This window comes from Urocampus carinirostris, chromosome 18 (assembly GCF_059441175.1).
Source record: "Urocampus carinirostris isolate Australia breed hairy pipefish chromosome 18, RoL_Ucar_1.0, whole genome shotgun sequence".
NCBI classification, from domain to species: Eukaryota; Metazoa; Chordata; class Actinopteri; order Syngnathiformes; family Syngnathidae; genus Urocampus; species Urocampus carinirostris.
In genome coordinates this window covers 5,067,111-5,085,069 of record NC_142366.1, presented here as the reverse complement: position 1 = coordinate 5,085,069, position 17,959 = coordinate 5,067,111, and the positions used below count along the sequence as shown (strand labels likewise).

General features: G+C 40.9%; 6 non-coding genes across 6 annotated transcripts; all 6 read left to right on the top strand.

Annotated features, from left to right (window-relative positions):
• The first annotated feature begins 4,263 nt into the window (after positions 1–4,263).
• On the top strand, positions 4,264–4,336 carry trnad-guc (transfer RNA aspartic acid (anticodon GUC)). Its single transcript has one exon. It is a non-coding gene; the product is annotated as a tRNA-Asp (tRNA).
• Positions 4,337–5,214: 878 nt separating this feature from the next.
• On the top strand, positions 5,215–5,287 carry trnad-guc (transfer RNA aspartic acid (anticodon GUC)). The gene has a single exon. It is a non-coding gene; the product is annotated as a tRNA-Asp (tRNA).
• A 462-nt stretch (positions 5,288–5,749) lies between these two features.
• Positions 5,750–5,822, top strand: trnad-guc (transfer RNA aspartic acid (anticodon GUC)). Its single transcript has one exon. It is a non-coding gene; the product is annotated as a tRNA-Asp (tRNA).
• A 4,361-nt stretch (positions 5,823–10,183) lies between these two features.
• trnad-guc (transfer RNA aspartic acid (anticodon GUC)) lies at positions 10,184–10,256 on the top strand. The gene has a single exon. It is a non-coding gene; the product is annotated as a tRNA-Asp (tRNA).
• A 1,156-nt stretch (positions 10,257–11,412) lies between these two features.
• Positions 11,413–11,485, top strand: trnad-guc (transfer RNA aspartic acid (anticodon GUC)). The gene has a single exon. It is a non-coding gene; the product is annotated as a tRNA-Asp (tRNA).
• Positions 11,486–16,930: 5,445 nt separating this feature from the next.
• Positions 16,931–17,003, top strand: trnad-guc (transfer RNA aspartic acid (anticodon GUC)). Its single transcript has one exon. It is a non-coding gene; the product is annotated as a tRNA-Asp (tRNA).
• Positions 17,004–17,959: the final 956 nt, after the last annotated feature.

The following is a 17,959-nucleotide window of genomic DNA, read 5'->3' as shown; positions in this document are numbered from 1 at the left end:
TGAGGGAAGAGGTAGAGGAGTGGCTTTTTTAATTAAAAGGAATATGGTTGAGGAAGTAACAGAAATATATAATGATAAAAAAGGAAAAATACTAACTATAAGTGTTGGAGAAGGTAATGAGAAAATGAATGTTTGTAACATACATGCACCGAATGAAGAGAAAGAGAAAGTTGAATTTTTTAAGAAATTAAAAGTTCTAATCGAGGCTTGGGGGGAAACTGTGGTTGCTGGGGATTTTAATATAGCACTACAGAAAGAAGATGTGGCAGATAATATGGTTTTTAGAGCAGAAAGGGGAAGAAAGGAACTAATACAGGTAATGGAAGAACTCGATTTAATAGATGTATGGAGAGAAAGGAATAAAGGAGTTAGAAAGTTTAGCAGAAGACAAATTGTTTTAGATGAAATTAAGCAAAGCAGAATTGATATTGTTTTGGCAAAAAGTAGTTTTATGGAGAATTTTAAAAGTATTTACTACAGAAGATGTAATTTTAGTGATCATGACTTTATTGTTTTTAATATAGATCTGAATAAAATAGAGAAGGGGCCGGGGGTATGGATTTTAAATACAAAAGTCTTAAAAGACAATTTTTATCAAATGGAAATAGAAAATATAATTGTGAACAGCATAAAGAACATGACAAAGTATGAAAGTAACTTGGGAATATGGTGGGACAATCTAAAGTATGATATTAAAAGACATTCGATTTTGTTTTGTAAAAAACTGAGAAGACAGGAAAGGGGGAGAGAAGAAAAGTTACGAAAAGAACTAGAAGAGGAACTAAAACAAAGTGATGGGAAAAATGAAAACACGAATAAAATTATGGAGATAGAAGATGAACTTAAAAAAATAGAAGAAGAGAAATTCCAGGGAGCTATGATAAGAAGTAGAGCGAAATATATGATTGAAGGCGAACGATGCACAAAGTTCTTTTTTGAACTAGAAAAAAACAGACAGAAAACGGAAGAAATTAAATGTATTAAAAATGGAGAAGGAAAGAGATTGACAGATAAGGACAATATTTTAAAGGAAATAAAAAGATTCTATACCAACTTATTTTCAAAACAAGGTGTGGAAGAGGGTGCAAAAGATTTTTTATTGAATAATATTAAGAGTAAAGTAAGTAAGGAAGATAAAACAATGTGCAATAGAGACATCAATAGTGAAGAAATAGAGAGAGCCATAGATGAGATGAAAAACGGCAGGAGTCCTGGTCTGGATGGCTTACCATGTGAATTTTACAAGGTTTTTAAAGGTTCTCTTGTTCCTGTTTTAAGACAAATGTATGAAGAAGTGTGGAAGGGAGGGGCTCTCAGCTCAAGGATGTCAAGAGGTTTAATTAAAATTATATATAAAAAGAAAGGGGACAGGGAAGAGCTGCAGAATTTTAGACCCATAAGCCTTTTAAATTGTGACTACAAGATTTTGGCGAAGATAATGGCAAACAGACTGAAGCGGGTCTTACCAACAGTCATCCAAACTAACCAGGCTTATGCGGTAATAGGCAGAGACATCTCAGACACAGTTAATGGTGTGAGGGACAAAGTCTGGTACATGGAGAAGGCAGGAGTCAGTGGCTTTTTAATTAATGCAGACTTAGAAAAAGCGTTTGATAGGGTAGAGCACGATTTTCTATTTGCGGTTTTAGAAAGATTTGATTTTGGGGAAAACATAATCCGGTGTCTGAGATGTCTCTACGCTGATGCCAAGAGTTGTGTCAAATGCAATGGTTTTTTAACAGATTTTATTCCTTTAACCAGGTCAATAAGACAGGGCTGTCCACTGTCAGCAATACTTTACTCTTTGGTTGCAGAACCTTTAGGACTTGCGATCAATGCTGACAATGGAATAAAAGGGGTAAAGATTGAAGGTTTTAAGAATTTTAACACAGAAACCAAAATTTATCAATATGCAGATGACACAACCCTAATTTTAAAAGATGAGCACAGCATTTTTAAAGCGTTGGATGCCATAGAAATATACAACCGGGGTTCAGGAGCTCGGATGAATGTTGGCAAAACTGAGATTTTAAAATTAGGAAAGCAAACCGCCTTGTCAAGGACACTGCCTTTTAAAGAAGTAAAAGATAACCTTAAAATTCTGGGGGTGAGAATAGGGCCAAATGAAAAAGAAACTACGAAACTGATGTGGGAGGAGACAATCGGGAAAATAAGAAATAGATTGGCATTTTGGAAAAGGAGAAGTCTTACTCTGAAGGGAAAAATTTTAGTTGTTAATACACTGTTTTTATCCAAAATATGGAGTGTCCTTGGATCAGTGTGTTTGCCATTACCCACAGTTAAAACTCTGAAGCAGTATGTGACTGATTTTATTTGGGATGGTAAGCCAGCTAAAATAGCCTATGAGACTCTGATTGGAAGGGTGGAGGAGGGCGGTCTGGGATTGCTCGATCCATCCATAAGACTGAAGGCTTTAAGAATAAAAACTGTTAAAAATTTCATGAGGGAGGGAGACAAAGAATCGACACGAATTCTGGAATACTTTTTAGACAAAACTTTTAAAATGGGGCCTTCAGCCTTGTGGATGAAAACAAAAGAATATATGACAAACGGCATCCCAGACTTTTATAGGGAAGTTTTAAGGGCTTGGAGTGATTTTATAGGACATGTAGTTTTTAAACCGGAGGGAAAGGAAGAAATTTTAAATCAACCCTTGTTCTTAAATCCGAATTTACGAATTGGAGGAGGGAACTTTTACAAGCACTGGTTTGACGCAGGATTCCGAAAAATCAGAGATCTTTTGTACGAGGTCAGACCGGGATTCTTGCCATTTCAGGCTTTCATTGACGAGATTGGTGCAACAGTAGACGAATGTAATGAAGAAAAAATCAGGAATGAGTACATGACAATAAAAAAAGCAGTTCCTAAAGAATGGTGGACAATTATAGAAAGAAATGAAAAGAAACAAGAGGAAGGTCCAATGAGAATAGAGATGAAGGACACAGGGACACCTTTTAGTGCTCTTGTTTTAAAAGACTTCTATTCTGTTTTTAGAGAAATGGCTTTTATACAACCGAGAGCAAATTCTTATTGGGAAAAGATGTTTGTAGATTTTAACACAAAAGATGTGTGGAGAAACATCAGAACCGGTTTGAAATGCCCTTCGTTAGAAAATTTTGATTTCCTTTTAGCCCACAACTGTGTTTTTAATGAAATGAGACTTTTTAAGATGGGACTTGCGAGGGATGAAACATGCAAAATATGCAAGAAGGAGAAAGAGGGCTTAAAGCATATGTTCTTTAACTGTGAAGAACTGAAAAAACTGACCGCAGTGCTTAAGGAAATGACGAAAGGTTTTGGACAGAATGAGCAGTATGTTGATGAAAATTGGGAGAAGATGTTTTTATTTGGGATGATACAAGGTAAAAAAGGAAAAAATAACCAGGCACTCAATATAGTTTTGTCAGTGGCTAGGCATACAGTGTGGGTAAGAAGAACGGTTTTGAAGAATAAAGGACGGAAACTGGATATATGCAAACTGTTTGAAAGCAAATTGAAAAGAATAATGGAAGCACTGTATGTCTATTTTAATAATAACGGAATTTTAGAGGTTTTTAACAAAATATTTGTTCTTACTAATCCTTTTGTGCAAATAACTTGGGAGGGTGTAAGAATAAGTTTACCAGATGTGATGTAATCAATGTGCCTGTTTGTTTTTTAGAAAACAGAATGATAGAGAAATGTGACTTTTGTTTTTAACAGTTGCTCTGTGGATTTTGTGTAAATCTGTATTTGATTATGCTCCAGAAAAAAAAAAAAAAAAAAAAAAAAAACAGGGAGAATGCTTCTTTTCTTCCTCGTTAACACTTCCTTTCCAGATTCGAGTTCAAATCCCTGAAATATCACCTCATATTAAGCACCATTAGCAGTCACAGCTGAGAGACATTGTACTGTTGAAGTTCTTTGGTTCCAGAGTGTGGTTCATGGTTAATCCTGGATACTAATGCCACTAGCTGCAGTTGCAAAACTTTCAAGGAAGTGATTCTTTCCAGTACGTGTTTTTAAAAGCAGTTGTTTACCAGGTTAGTGGTTAAGTGACTAATCTATGTCTTGGTTTGATTTTTGGTCATACCTTTAGGTCATGTCCTTATTTAGATGAGTTTTCACTTCACCAGTGATACGCCACGTCCAAACCTTGGTCACTACTGGTCCTTAGTGCTATTGGTATACACGTCCATCGTGCCATCTCTGTGGTTGGTGATTGCTAATCTATTTTGTGGTATGTCCAGCAAAGTGTATCAGTCCTCGTTAGTATAGGGGATCAGTATCTCCGCCTGTCACGCGGAAGACCGGGGTTCGATTCCCCGACGGGGAGATTGCTTTTTTTCTTCCTCGTTAACTCTTCCTTTCCAGATTTGAGTTCAAATCCCTGAAATGTCACCTCAAATTAATCACCATTAGCAGTCACAGCTGAGAGACATTGTACTGTTGAAGTTCTTTGGTTCCAGAGTGTGGTTCATGGTTAATCCTGGATACTAATGCCAGTAGCTGCAGTTGAAAAACTTTCAAGGAAGTGATTCTTTCCAGTACGTGTTTTTTAAAGCAGTTGTTTACCAGGTTAGTGGTTAAATGACTAATCTATGTCTTGGTTTGTGTTTTGGTCATACCTTTAGGTCATGTCCTAATTTAGATGAGTTTTCACTTAACCAGTGATACGCCACGTCCAAACCTTGGTCACTCCTGGTCCATAGTGCTATTGGTGTACGCGTCCATCGTGCCATCTCTGTGGTTGGTGATTGCTAGTCTATTTTGTGGTATGTCCAGTAAAGTGTATAAATCCTCGTTAGTATAGTGGATCAGTATCTCCGCCTGTCACGTGGAAGACCGGGGCTCGATTCCCCGACGGGGAGATTGCTTTTTTTCTTCCTCGTTAACTCTTCCTTTCCAGATTCGAGTTCAAATCCCTGAAATAACACCTCATACTGAGCACCATTAGCAGTCACAGCTGAGAGACATTGTACTGTTGAAGTTCTTTGGTTCCAGAGTGTGGTTCATGAATAATCCTGGATACTAATGGTCATACCTTTAGGTCATGTCCTAATTTAGATGAGTTTTCACTTCACCAGTGATACGCCACGTCCAAACCTTGGTCACTCCTGGTCCATAGTGCTAATGGTATACGCGCCCATCGTGCCATCTCTGTGGTTGGTGATTGCTAGTCTATTTTGTGGTATGTCCGGTAAAGTGTATCAGTCCTCGTTAGTATAGTGGATCAGTATCTCTGCCTGTCACGCGGAAGACCGGGGTTCGATTCCCCGACGGGGAGATTGCTTTTTTTCTTCCTCGTTAACTCTTCCTTTCCAGATTTGAGTTCAAATCCCTGAAATGTCACCTCAAATTAATCACCATTAGCAGACACAGCTGAGAGACATTGTACTGTTGAAGTTCTTTGATTCCAGAGTGTGGTTCATGGTTAATCCTGGATACTAATGCCAATAGCTGCAGTTGAAAAACTTTCAAGGAAGTGATTATTTCCAGTACGTGTTTTTTAAAACAGTTGTTTACCAGGTTAGTGGTTAAATGACTAATCTATGTCTTGGTTTGATTTTTGGTCATACCTTTAGGTCATGTCCTAATTTAGATGAGTTTTCACTTCACCAGTGATACGCCACGTCCAAACCTTGGTCACTCCTGGTCCATAGTGCTAATGGTATACGCGCCCATCGTGCCATCTCTGTGGTTGGTGATTGCTATTCTAATTGGTGGTATGTCCAGCAAAGTGTATCAGTCCTCGTTAGTATAGTTGATCAGTATCTCCGCCTGTCACGCGGAAGACCGGGGTTCGATTCCCCGACGGGGAGATTGCTTTTTTTCTTCCTTGTTAACACTTCCTTTCCAGATTTGAGTTCAAATCCCTGAAATATCACCTCATATTAAGCACTATTAGCAGTCACAGCTGAGAGACATTATATTGTTGAAGTTCTTTGGTTCCAGAGTGTGGTTCAAGGTTAATCCTGGATACTAATGCCAGTAGCTGCAGTTGTAAAACTTTCAAGAAAGTGATTCTTTCCAGGACGTGTTTTTAAAGCAGTTGATTACCAAGTTAGTAGTTAAATGACTATCCTATGTCTTGGTTTGAGTTTTGGTCATACCTTTATGGTCATGTCCTAATTGAGATGAGTTTTCACTTCACCAGTGATACGCCACGTCCAAACCTTGGTCACTCCTGGTCCATAGTGCTATTGGTGTACGCGTCCATCGTGCCCTCTCTGTGGTTGGTGATTGCTAGTCTATTTTGTGGTATGTCCAGTAGAGTGTATCAGTCCTCGTTAATATAGTGGATCAGTATCTCTGCCTGTCACGCGGAAGACCGGGGTTCGGTTCCCCGACGGGGAGATTGCTTTTTTTCTTCCTCGTTAACACTTCCTTTCCCGATTTGAGTTCAAATCCCTGAAATAACACCTCATATTAAGCACTATTAGCAGTCACAGCTGAGAGACATTGTACTGTTGAAGTTCTTTGGTTCCAGAGTGTGGTTCATGGTTAATCCTGGATACTAATGCCAGTAGCTGCAATTGCAAAATTTTCAAGGAAGTGATTCTTTCCAGTACGTGTTTTTTAAAGCAGTTGTTTACCAGGTTAGTGGATAAATGACTAATCTATGTCTTGGTTTGATTTTTGGTCATACCTTTAGATCATGTCCTTATTTAGATGAGTTTTCACTTCACCAGTGATATGCCACGTCCAAACCTTGGTCACTACTGGTCCTTAGTGCTATTGGTATACACGTCCATCGTGCCATCTCTGTGGTTGGTGATTGCTTATATAATTTGTGGTATATCCAGGAAAGTGTATCAGTCCTCGTTAGTATAGTGTATCAGTATCTCCGCCTGTCATGCGGGAGACCGGGGTTCGATTCCCTGACGGGGAGATGGCTTTTTTTTTTCCTTGTTAACACTTCCTTTCCAGATTTGAGTTCAAATCCCTGAAATATCACCTCATATTAAGCACTATTAGCAGTCACAGCTGAGAGACATTGTACTGTTGAAGTTCTTTGGTTCCAGAGTGTGGTTCATGGTTAATCCTGGATACTAATGCCAGTAGCTGCAGTTGAAAAACTTTCAAGGAAGTGATTCTTTCCAGTACGTGTTTTTTAAAGCAGTTGTTTACCAGGTTAGTGGATAAATGACTAATCTATGTCTTGGTTTGATTTTTGGTCATACCTTTAGATCATGTCCTTATTTAGATGAGTTTTCACTTCACCAGTGATATGCCACGTCCAAACCTTGGTCACTACTGGTCCTTAGTGCTATTGGTATACACGTCCATCGTGCCATCTCTGTGGTTGGTGATTGCTTATATAATTTGTGGTATATCCAGGAAAGTGTATCAGTCCTCGTTAGTATAGTGGATCAGTATCTCCGCCTGTCACGCGGGAGACCGGGGTTCGATCTTGACAGGGAGAATGTTTTTTTTCTTCCTTGTTAACACTTCCTTTCAAGATTTGATTTCAAATCCCTGAAATATCACCTCATATTAAGCACTATTAGCAGTCACAGCTGAGAGACATTATATTTTTGAAGTTCTTTGGTTCCAGAGTGTTGTTCAAGCTTAATCCTGGATACTAATGCCAGTAGCTGCAGTTGTAAAACTTTCACGAAAGTGATTCATTTCAGGACGTGTTTTTAAAGCAGTTGTTTACCAGGTTAGTGGTTAAATGACTAATCAATGTCTTCGTTTGAGTTTTGGTCATACCTTTAGGTCATGTCCAAATTTAGATGAGTTTTCACTTCACCAGTGATACGCCACGTCCAAACCTTGGCCACTCCTGGTCCATAGTGCTATTGGTATACGCGCCCATCGTGCCATCTCTGTGGTTGGTGATTGCTAGTCTATTTGGTGGTATGTCCAGCAAAGTGTATCAGTCCTCGATACCAAGTGGATCAGTATCTCCGCCTGTCATGTGGAAGCCCGGGGTTTCGATTCCCTGATGGGGAGATTGCTTTTTTTCTTCCTCGTTAACACTTCCTTTCCAGATTCGAGTTCAAATCCCTGAAATATCACCTCATATTAAGCACCATTAGCAGTCACAGCTGAGAGACATTGTACTGTTGAAGTTCTTTGGTTCCAGAGTGTGGTTCATGAATAATCCTGGATACTAATGCCAATAGCTGCAGTTGAAAAACTTTCAAGGAAGTGATTCTTTCCAGTACGTGTTTTTTAAAGCAGTTGTTTACCAGGTTAATGGTTAAATGACTAATCTATGCCTTGGTTTGATTTTTGGTCATACCTTTAGGTCATGTCCTAATTTAGATGAGTTTTCACTTCACCAGTGATACGCCACGTCCAAACCTTGGTCACTCCTGGTCCATAGTGCTAATGGTATACGCGCCCATCGTGCCATCTCTGTGGTTGGTGATTGCTAGTCTATTTTGTGGTATGTCCGGTAAAGTGTATCAGTCCACGTTAGTATAGTGGATCAGTATCTCTGCCTGTCACGCGGAAGACCGGGGTTCGATTCCCCGACGGGGAGATTGCTTTTTTTCTTCCTCGTTAACTCTTCCTTTCCAGATTTGAGTTCAAATCCCTGAAATGTCACCTCAAATTAATCACCATTAGCAGACACAGCTGAGAGACATTGTACTGTTGAAGTTCTTTGATTCCAGAGTGTGGTTCATGGTTAATCCTGGATACTAATGCCAGTAGCTGCAGTTGAAAAACTTTCAAGGAAGTGATTCTTTCCAGTACGTGTTTTTTAAAGCAGTTGTTTACCAGGTTAGTGGTTAAATGACTAATCTATGTCTTGGTTTGTGTTTTGGTCATACCTTTAGGTCATGTCCTAATTTAGATGAGTTTTCACTTCACCAGTGATACGCCACGTCCAAACCTTGGTCACTCCTGGTCCATAGTGCTATTGGTATACGCGCCCATCGTGCCATCTCTGTGATTGGTGATTGCTAATCTATCTGGTGGAATGTCCAGCAAAGTGTATCAGTCCTCGTTAGTATGGTGGATCAGTATCTCCGCATGTCACACGGAAGACCGGGGTTCGATTCCCTGACGGGAGATTGCTTTTTTTCTTCCTCGTTAACACTTCCTTTCCAGATTTGAGTTAAAATCCCTGAAATAACACCTCATACTAAGCAGCATTAGCAGTCACAGCTGAGAGACATTGTACTGTTGAAGTTCTTTGGTTCCAGAGTGTGGTTCATGGTTAATCCTGGATACTAATGCCAGTAGCTGCAGTTGAAAAACTTTCAAGGAAGTGATTCTTTCCAGGACGTGTTTTTAAAGCAGTTGTTTACCATGTTAGTGGTTAAATGACTATTCTATGTCTTGGTTTGAGTTTTGGTCATACCTTTAGATCATGTCCTAATTTAGATGAGTTTTCACTTCACCAGTGATACACCACATCCAAACCTTGGTCCCTCCTGGTCCATAGTGCTATTGGTCTACCTGTGCCAAAACACGTCCATCACCTGGCTGAGCTAGGTCTCGGATTGATTTATTTCGCAAACCTTTAGGTCATGTCTTAATTTAGATGAGTTTTCACTTCACCAGTGATACACCACGTCCAAACCTTGGTCATTCCTGGTCCATAGTGCTGTTGGTATACGCGTCCATTGTGTCATCTCTGTGGTTGGTTATTGCTAATCTCTTTTGTGGTATGTAGAGTCAAATGTATCAGTCCTCGTTAGTATAGTGGATCAGTATCTCCCCCTGTCACGCGGAAGACCGGGGTTCGATTCCCCGACGGGGAGAATGCTTTTTTTCTTCCTTGTTAACACTTTCTTTCCAGATTTGAGTTCAAATCCCTGAAATATCACCTCATATTAAGCACTATTAGCAGTCACAGCTGAGAGACATTATATTGTTGAAGTTCTTTGATTCCAGAGTGTGGTTCAAGGTTAATCCTGGATACTAATGCCAGTAGCTGCAGTTGTAAAACTTTCAAGAAAGTGATTCTTTCCAGGACGTGTTTTTAAAGGAGTTGTTTACCAGGTTAGTGGTTAAATGACTATTCTATGTCTCGGTTTGAGTTTTGGTCATACCTTTAGGTCATGTCGTAATTTAGATGAGTTTTCACTTAACCAGTGATACGCCACATCCAAACCTTGGTCACTCCTGGTCCATAGTGCTATTGGTATACGCGCCCATCGTGCCATCTCTGTGGTTGGTGATTGCTAGTCTCTTTGGTGGTATGTCCAGCAAAGTGTATCAGTCCTCGTTAGTATAGTGGATCAGTATCTCCGCCTGTCACGCGGAAGACCGGGGTTCGATTCCCCGAGGGGGAGATTGCTTTTTTTTCTTCCTCGTTAACACTTCCTTTCCAGATTTGAGTTCAAATCCCTGAAATAACACCTCATACTAAGCACCATTAGCAGTCACAGCTGAGAGACATTGTACTGTTGAAGTTCTTTGGTTCCAGAGTGTGGTTCATGGTTAATCCTGGATACTAATGCCAGTAGCTGCAGTTGAAAAACTTTCAAGGAAGTGATTCTTTCCAGGACGTGTTTTTGAAGCAGTTGTTTACCAGGTTAGTGGTTATATGACTATTCTATGTCTTGGTTTGAGTTTTGGTCATACCTTTAGGTCATGTCCAAATTTAGATGAGTTTTCACTTCACCAGTGATACGCCACATCCAAACCTTGGTCACTCCTGGTCCATAGTGCTATTGGTATACGCGCCCATCGTGCCATCTCTGTGGTTGGTGATTGCTAGTCTATTTGGTGGTATGTCCAGCAAAGTGTATCAGTCCTCGTTAGTATAGTGGATCAGTATCTCCGCCTGTCACGCGGAAGACCGGGGTCCGATTCCCTGACGGGGAGATTGCTTTTTTTCTTCCTCGTTAACACTTCCTTTCCAGATTTGAGTTAAAATCCCTGAAATAACACCTCATACTAAGCAGCATTAGCAGTCACAGCTGAGAGACATTGTACTGTTGAAGTTCTTTGGTTCCAGAGTGTGGTTCATGGTTAATCCTGGATACTAATGCCAGTAGCTGCAGTTGAAAAACTTTCAAGGAAGTGATTATTTCCAGGACGTGTTTTTAAAGCAGTTGTTTACCATGTTAGTGGTTAAATGACTATTCTATGTCTTGGTTTGAGTTTTGGTCATACCTTTAGATCATGTCCTAATTTAGATGAGTTTTCACTTCACCAGTGATACACCACATCCAAACCTTGGTCCCTCCTGGTCCATAGTGCTATTGGTCTACCTGTGCCAAAACACGTCCATCACCTGGCTGAGCTAGGTCTCGGATTGATTTATTTCGCAAACCTTTAGGTCATGTCTTAATTTAGATGAGTTTTCACTTCACCAGTGATACACCACGTCCAAACCTTGGTCACTCCTGGTCCATAGTGCTGTTGGTATACGCGTCCATTGTGTCATCTCTGTGGTTGGTTATTGCTAATGTCTTTTGTGGTATGTAGAGTCAAATGTATCAGTCCTCGTTAGTATAGTGGATCAGTATCTCCGCCTGTCACGTGGAAGACCGGGGTTCGATTCCCCGACGGGGAGAATGCTTTTTTTCTTCCTTGTTAACACTTTCTTTCCAGATTTGAGTTCAAATCCCTGAAATATCACCTCATATTAAGCACTATTAGCAGTCACAGCTGAGAGACATTATATTGTTGAAGTTCTTTGGTTCCAGAGTGTGGTTCAAGGTTAATCCTGGATACTAATGCCAGTAGCTGCAGTTGTAAAACTTTCAAGAAAGTGATTCTTTCAAGGACGTGTTTTTAAAGCAGTTGTTTACCAGGTTAGTGGTTAAATGACTATTCTATGTCTCGGTTTGAGTTTTGGTCATACCTTTAGGTCATGTCCAAATTTAGATGAGTTTTCACTTAACCAGTGATACGCCACATCCAAACCTTGGTCACTCCTGGTCCATAGTGCTATTGGTATACGCGCCCATCGTGCCATCTCTGTGGTTGGTGATTGCTAGTCTCTTTGGTGGTATGTCCAGCAAAGTGTATCAGTCCTCGTTAGTATAGTGGATAAGTATCTCCGCCTGTCACGCGGAAGACCGGAGTATGATTCCCCGACGGGGAGAATGCTTTTTTCTTCCTCGTTAACACTTCCTTCCCAGATTCGAGTTCAAATCCCTGAAATATCACCTCATATTAAGCACCATTAGCAGTCACAGCTGAGAGACATTGTACTGTTGAAGTTCTTTGGTTCCAGAGTGTGGTTCATGGTTAATCCTGGATACTAATGCCAGTAGCTGCAGTTGCAAAACTTTCAAGGAAGTGATTCTTTCCAGTACGTGTTTTTTAAAGCAGTTGTTTACCAGGTTAGTGGTTAAATGACTATTCTATGTCTCGGTTTGAGTTTTGGTCATACCTTTAGGTCATGTCCTAATTTAGATGATTTTTCACTTCACCAGTGATACACCACGTCCAAACCTTGGTCCCTCCTGGTGCATAGTGCTGCTGGTCTACCTGTCCTACACCACGTCCATCACCTGGCTGAGCTATGTCTTGGACAGATTTATTTCGCATACCTTTGGGTCATGTCTTAATTTAGATGAGTTTTCACTTCACCAGTGATACACCACGTCCAAACCTTGGTCCCTCCTGGTCCATAGTGCTATTGGTCTACCTGTGCAGAACCACGTCCATCACCTGGCTGAGCTAGGTCTTGGTTACCAGGTTAGTGGTTAAATGGGAGAATGCTTCTTCTTCCTCATTAACACTTCCTTTCCAAATTCGAGTTCAAATCCCTGAAATATCACCTCATATTAAGCACCATTAGCAGTCACAGCAGAGAGACATTCTACTTTGGATGTTCTTTGGTTCCAGAGTGTGGTTCATGGTTAATCCTGGATACTAATGCCAGTAGCTGCAGTTGCAAAACTTTCAAGGAAGTGATTCTTTCCAGTTCGCGTATTTTCAAGCAGTTGTTTACCAGGTTAGTGGTTAAATGACTAATCTATATCTTGGTTTGAGTTTTGGTCATACCTTTAGGTCATGGCCTAATTTAGATGATTTTTCACTTCACCAGTGATACACCACGTCCAAACCTTGGTCCCTCCTGGTGCATAGTGCTGCTGGTCTACCTGTCCTACACCACGTCCATCACCTGGCTGAGCTATGTCTTGGATAGATTTATTCCGCATACCTTTGGGTCATGTCTTAATTTAGATGAGTTTTCACTTCACCAGTGATACGCCACGTCAAACTTTGGTCACTCCTGGTCCATAGTGCTATTGGTATACGCGTCCATCGTGCCATCTCTGTGGGTGGTTATTGCTTATCTATTTTGTGGTATGTCCAGCAAAGTGTATCAGTCCTCTTTAGTGTAGTGGATCAGTATCTCCGCCTGTCACACGGAAGCCTAGGATTCGATTCCTCGACGGGGAGATTGCTTTTTTCTTTCTCGTTAACACTTCCTTTCCAGATTAGAGTTCAAACCCCTGAAATATCACCTCATATTAAGCACCATTAGCAGTCACAGCTGAGAGACATTGTACTGTTGAAGTTCTTTGGTTCCAGAGTGTGGTTCATGGTTAATCCTATACACTAATGCCAGTAGCTGCAGTTGCAAAACATTCAAGGAAGTTCTTTCCAGTACGTGTTTTTTAATACAGTTGTTTACCAGGTTAGTGGTTAAATGAACAATCTATGTCTTGGTTTGAGTTTTGGTCATACCTTTGGGTCATGTCTTAATTTAGATGAGTTTTCACTTCACCAGTGATACACCACGTCCAAACCTTGCTCACTCCTGGTCCATAGTGCTGTTGGTATACGCGTCCATTGGGTCATCTCTGTGGTTGGTTATTGGTAATCTATTTTGTGGTATGTCGGGTCAATGTATCAGTCCTCGTCAGTATAGTGGATCAGTATCTCCGCCTGTCATGCGGAACACCGGGCTTCCATTCCTTGACGGCGAGAATGCTTTTTTTTTTTTTTTAGATGAGTTTTCACTTCACCAGTGATACACCACATCCAAACCTTGGTCCCTCCTGGTCCATAGTGCTATTGGTCTAACTGTGCCAAACCACGTCCATCACCTGGCTGACCTAGGTCTTGGTTACCAGATAAGTGGTTAAATGGGAAAATGCTTTTTTCTCCCTCATTAACACTTCCTTTCCAAATTCGAGTTCAAATCCCTATAATATCACCTCATATTAAGCACCATTAGCAGTCACAGCAGAGAGACATTCTACTTTGGATGTTCTTTGGTTCCAGAGTGTGGTTCATGGTTAATCCTGGATACTAATGCCAGTAGCTGCAGTTGCAAAACTTTCAAGGAAGTGATTCTTTCCAGTACGCGTTTTTTCAAGCAGTTGTTTACCAGGTTAGTGGTTAAATGACTAATCTATATCTTGGTTTGAGTTTTGGTCATACCTTTAGGTCATGTCCTAATTTAGATGAGTTTTCACTTCACCAGTGATATACGACGTCCAAACCTTGGTCCCTCCTGGTCCATAGTGCTATTGGCCTACCTGTGCTACACCACGTCCATCACCTAGCTGATCTTTGTCTTGGATGGATTTATTTCGCATACCTTTGGGTCATGTCTTAATTTAGATGAGTTTTCACTTCACCAGTGATACACCACGTCCAAACCTTGCTCACTCCTGGTCCATAGTGCTGTTGGTATACGCGTCCATTGGGTCATCTCTGTGGTTGGTTATTGGTAATCTATTTTGTGGTATTTCGGGTCAATGTATCAGTCCTCGTCAGTATAGTGGATCAGTATCTCCGCCTGTCATGCGGAACACCGGGCTTCCATTCCTTGCTGGCGAGAATGCTTTTTTTTTTTTTAGATGAGTTTTCACTTCACCAGTGATACACCACATCCAAACCTTGGTCCCTCCTGGTCCATAGTGCTATTGGTCTACCTGTGCCAAACCACGTCCATCACCTGGCTGAGCTAGGTCTTGGTTACCAGGTTAGTGGTTAAATGGGAAAATGCTTTTTTCTCCCTCATTAACACTTCCTTTCCAAATTCGAGTTCAAATCCCTATAATATCACATTCTACTTGGGATGTTCTTTGGTTCCAGAGTGTGGTTCATGGTTAATCCTGGATACTAATGCCAGTAACTGCAGTTGCAAAACTTTCAAGGAATTGATTCTTTCCAGTACGTGTTTTTTAAAGCAGTTGTTTACCAGGTTAGTGGTCATGTCCTAATTTAAATGAGTTTTCACTTCACCAGTGATACACCAAGTCCAAATCTTGGTCCCTCCTTGTGCATAGTGCTGCTGGTCTACCTGTGCTACACCACATCCATCACCTTGCTGAGCTATGTCTTGGATAGATTTTTTTCCCATACCTTTGGGTCATGTCTTAATTTAGATAAGTTTTCACTTCACCCGTGATATGCCACGTCCATACCTTGGTCACTCCTGGTCCATAGTGCTGTTGGTATACGCGTCCATCGTGTCATCTCTGTGGGTGGTTATTATAATCTTTTTTGTGGTATGTCCAATGCTTTTTCTTCCTCGTTAACACTTCCTTTCCAGATTCAAGTTAAAATCCCTGAAATGTCACCTCATATTAAGCACCATTAGCAGTCACAGCTGAGAGACATTGTACTGTTGAAGTTCTTTGGTTCCAGAGTGTGGTTCATGGTTAATCCTGGATACTAATGCCAGTAGCTGCAGTTGAAAAACTTTCAAGGAAGTGATTCTTTCCAGGACGTGTTTTTAAAGCAGTTGTTTACCAGGTTAGTAGTTAAATGACTATTCTATGTCTTGGTTTGAGTTTTGGTCATACCTTTATGGTCATGTCCTAATTGAGATGAGTTTTCACTTCACCAGTGATACGCCACGTCCAAACCTTGGTCACTACTGGTCCTTAGTGCTATTGGTATACACGTCCATCGTGCCATCTCTGTGGTTGGTGATTGCTTATATAATTTGTGGTATGTCCAGGAAAGTGTATCAGTCCTCGTTAGTATAGTGTATCAGTATCTCCGCCTGTCATGCGGGAGACCGGGGTTCGATTCCCTGACGGGGAGATGGCTTTTTTTCTTCCTTGTTAACACTTCCTTTCCAGATTTGAGTTCAAATCCCTGAAATATCACCTCATATTAAGCACTATTAGCAGTCACAGCTGAGAGACATTATATTGTTGAAGTTCTTTGGTTCCAGAGTGTGGTTCAAGGTTAATCCTGGATACTAATGCCAGTAGCTGCAGTTGTAAAACTTTCAAGAAAGTGATTCTTTCCAGGACGTGTTTTTAAAGCAGTTGTTTACCAGGTTAGTAGTTAAATGACTATTCTATGTCTTGGTTTGAGTTTTGGTCATACCTTTATGGTCATGTCCTAATTGAGATGAGTTTTCACTTCACCAGTGATACGCCACGTCCAAACCTTGGTCACTCCTAGTCCATAGTGCTATTGGTGTACGCGTCCATCGTGCCATCTCTGTGGTTGGTGATTGCTAGTCTATTTTGTGGTATGTCCAGTTAAGTGTATCAGTCCTCGTTAGTATAGTGGATCAGTATCTCCGCCTGTCACGCGGAAGACCGGGGTTTGGTTCCCCGGCGGGGAGATTGCTTTTTTTCTTCCTCGTTAACACTTCCTTTCCAGATTTGAGTTCAAATCCCTGAAATAACACCTCATACTGAGCACCATTAGCAGTCACAGCTGAGAGACATTGTACTGTTGAAGTTCTTTGGTTCCAGAGTGTGGTTCATGGTTAATCCTGGATACTAATGCCAGTAGCTGCAGTTGTAAAACTTTCAAGAAAGTGATTCTTTCCAGGACGTGTTTTTAAAGCAGTTGTTTACCAGGTTAGTAGTTAAATGACTATTCTATGTCTTGGTTTGAGTTTTGGTCATACCTTTATGGTCATGTCCTAATTGAGATGAGTTTTCACTTCACCAGTGATACGCCACGTCCAAACCTTGGCCACTCCTGGTCCATAGTGCTATTGGTATACGCGCCCATCGTGCCATCTCTGTGGTTGGTGATTGCTATTCTAATTGGTGGTATGTCCAGCAAAGTGTATCAGTCCTCGTTAGTATAGTTGATCAGTATCTCCGCCTGTCACGCGGAAGACCGGGGTTCGATTCCCCGACGGGGAGGTTGCTTTTTTTCTTCCTTGTTAACACTTCCTTTCCAGATTTGAGTTCAAATCCCTGAATTATCACCTCATATTAAGCACCATTAGCAGTCACAGCTGAGAGACATTATATTGTTGAAGTTCTTTGGTTCCAGAGTGTGGTTCTTGGTTAATCCTGGATACTAATGCCAGTAACTGCAGTTGCAAAACTTTCAAGAAAGTGATTCTTTCCAGGACGTGTTTTTAAAGCAGTTGTTTACCAGGTTAGTGGTTAAATGACTATTCTATGTCTTGGTTTGAGTTTTGGTCATACCTTTATGGTCATGTCCTAATTTAGATGAGTTTTCACTTCACCAGTGATACGCCACGTCCAAACCTTGGTCACTCCTGGTCCATAGTGCTATTGGTATACGCGTCCATCGTGCCATCTCTATGGTTGGTGATTGCTAATCTATTTGGTGGTATGTCCAGCAATGTGTATTAGTCCTCGTTAGTATAGTGGATCAGTATCTCCGCCTGTCACGCGGAAGACCGGGGTTCGATTCCCCGACGGGTGATTGCTTTTTTTCTTCCTCGTTAACACTTCCTTTCCAGATTTGAGTTCAAATCCCTGAAATAACACCTCATACTAAGCACCATTAGCAGTCACAGCTGAGAGACATTGTACTGTTGAAGTTCTTTGGTTCCAGAGTGTGGTTCATGGTTAATCCTGGATACTAATGCCAGTAGCTGCAGTTGAAAAACTTTCAAGGAAGTGATTCTTTCCAGTACGTGTTTTTTAAAGCAGTTGTTTACCAGGTTAGTGGTTAAATGACTAATCTATGTCTTGGTTTGATTTTTGGTCATACCTTTAGGTCATGTCCTAATTTAGATGAGTTTTCACTTCACCAGTGATACGCCACGTCCAAACCTTGGTCACTCCTGGTCCATAGTGCTAATGGTCTACGCGCCCATTGTGCCATCTCTGTGGTTGGTGAT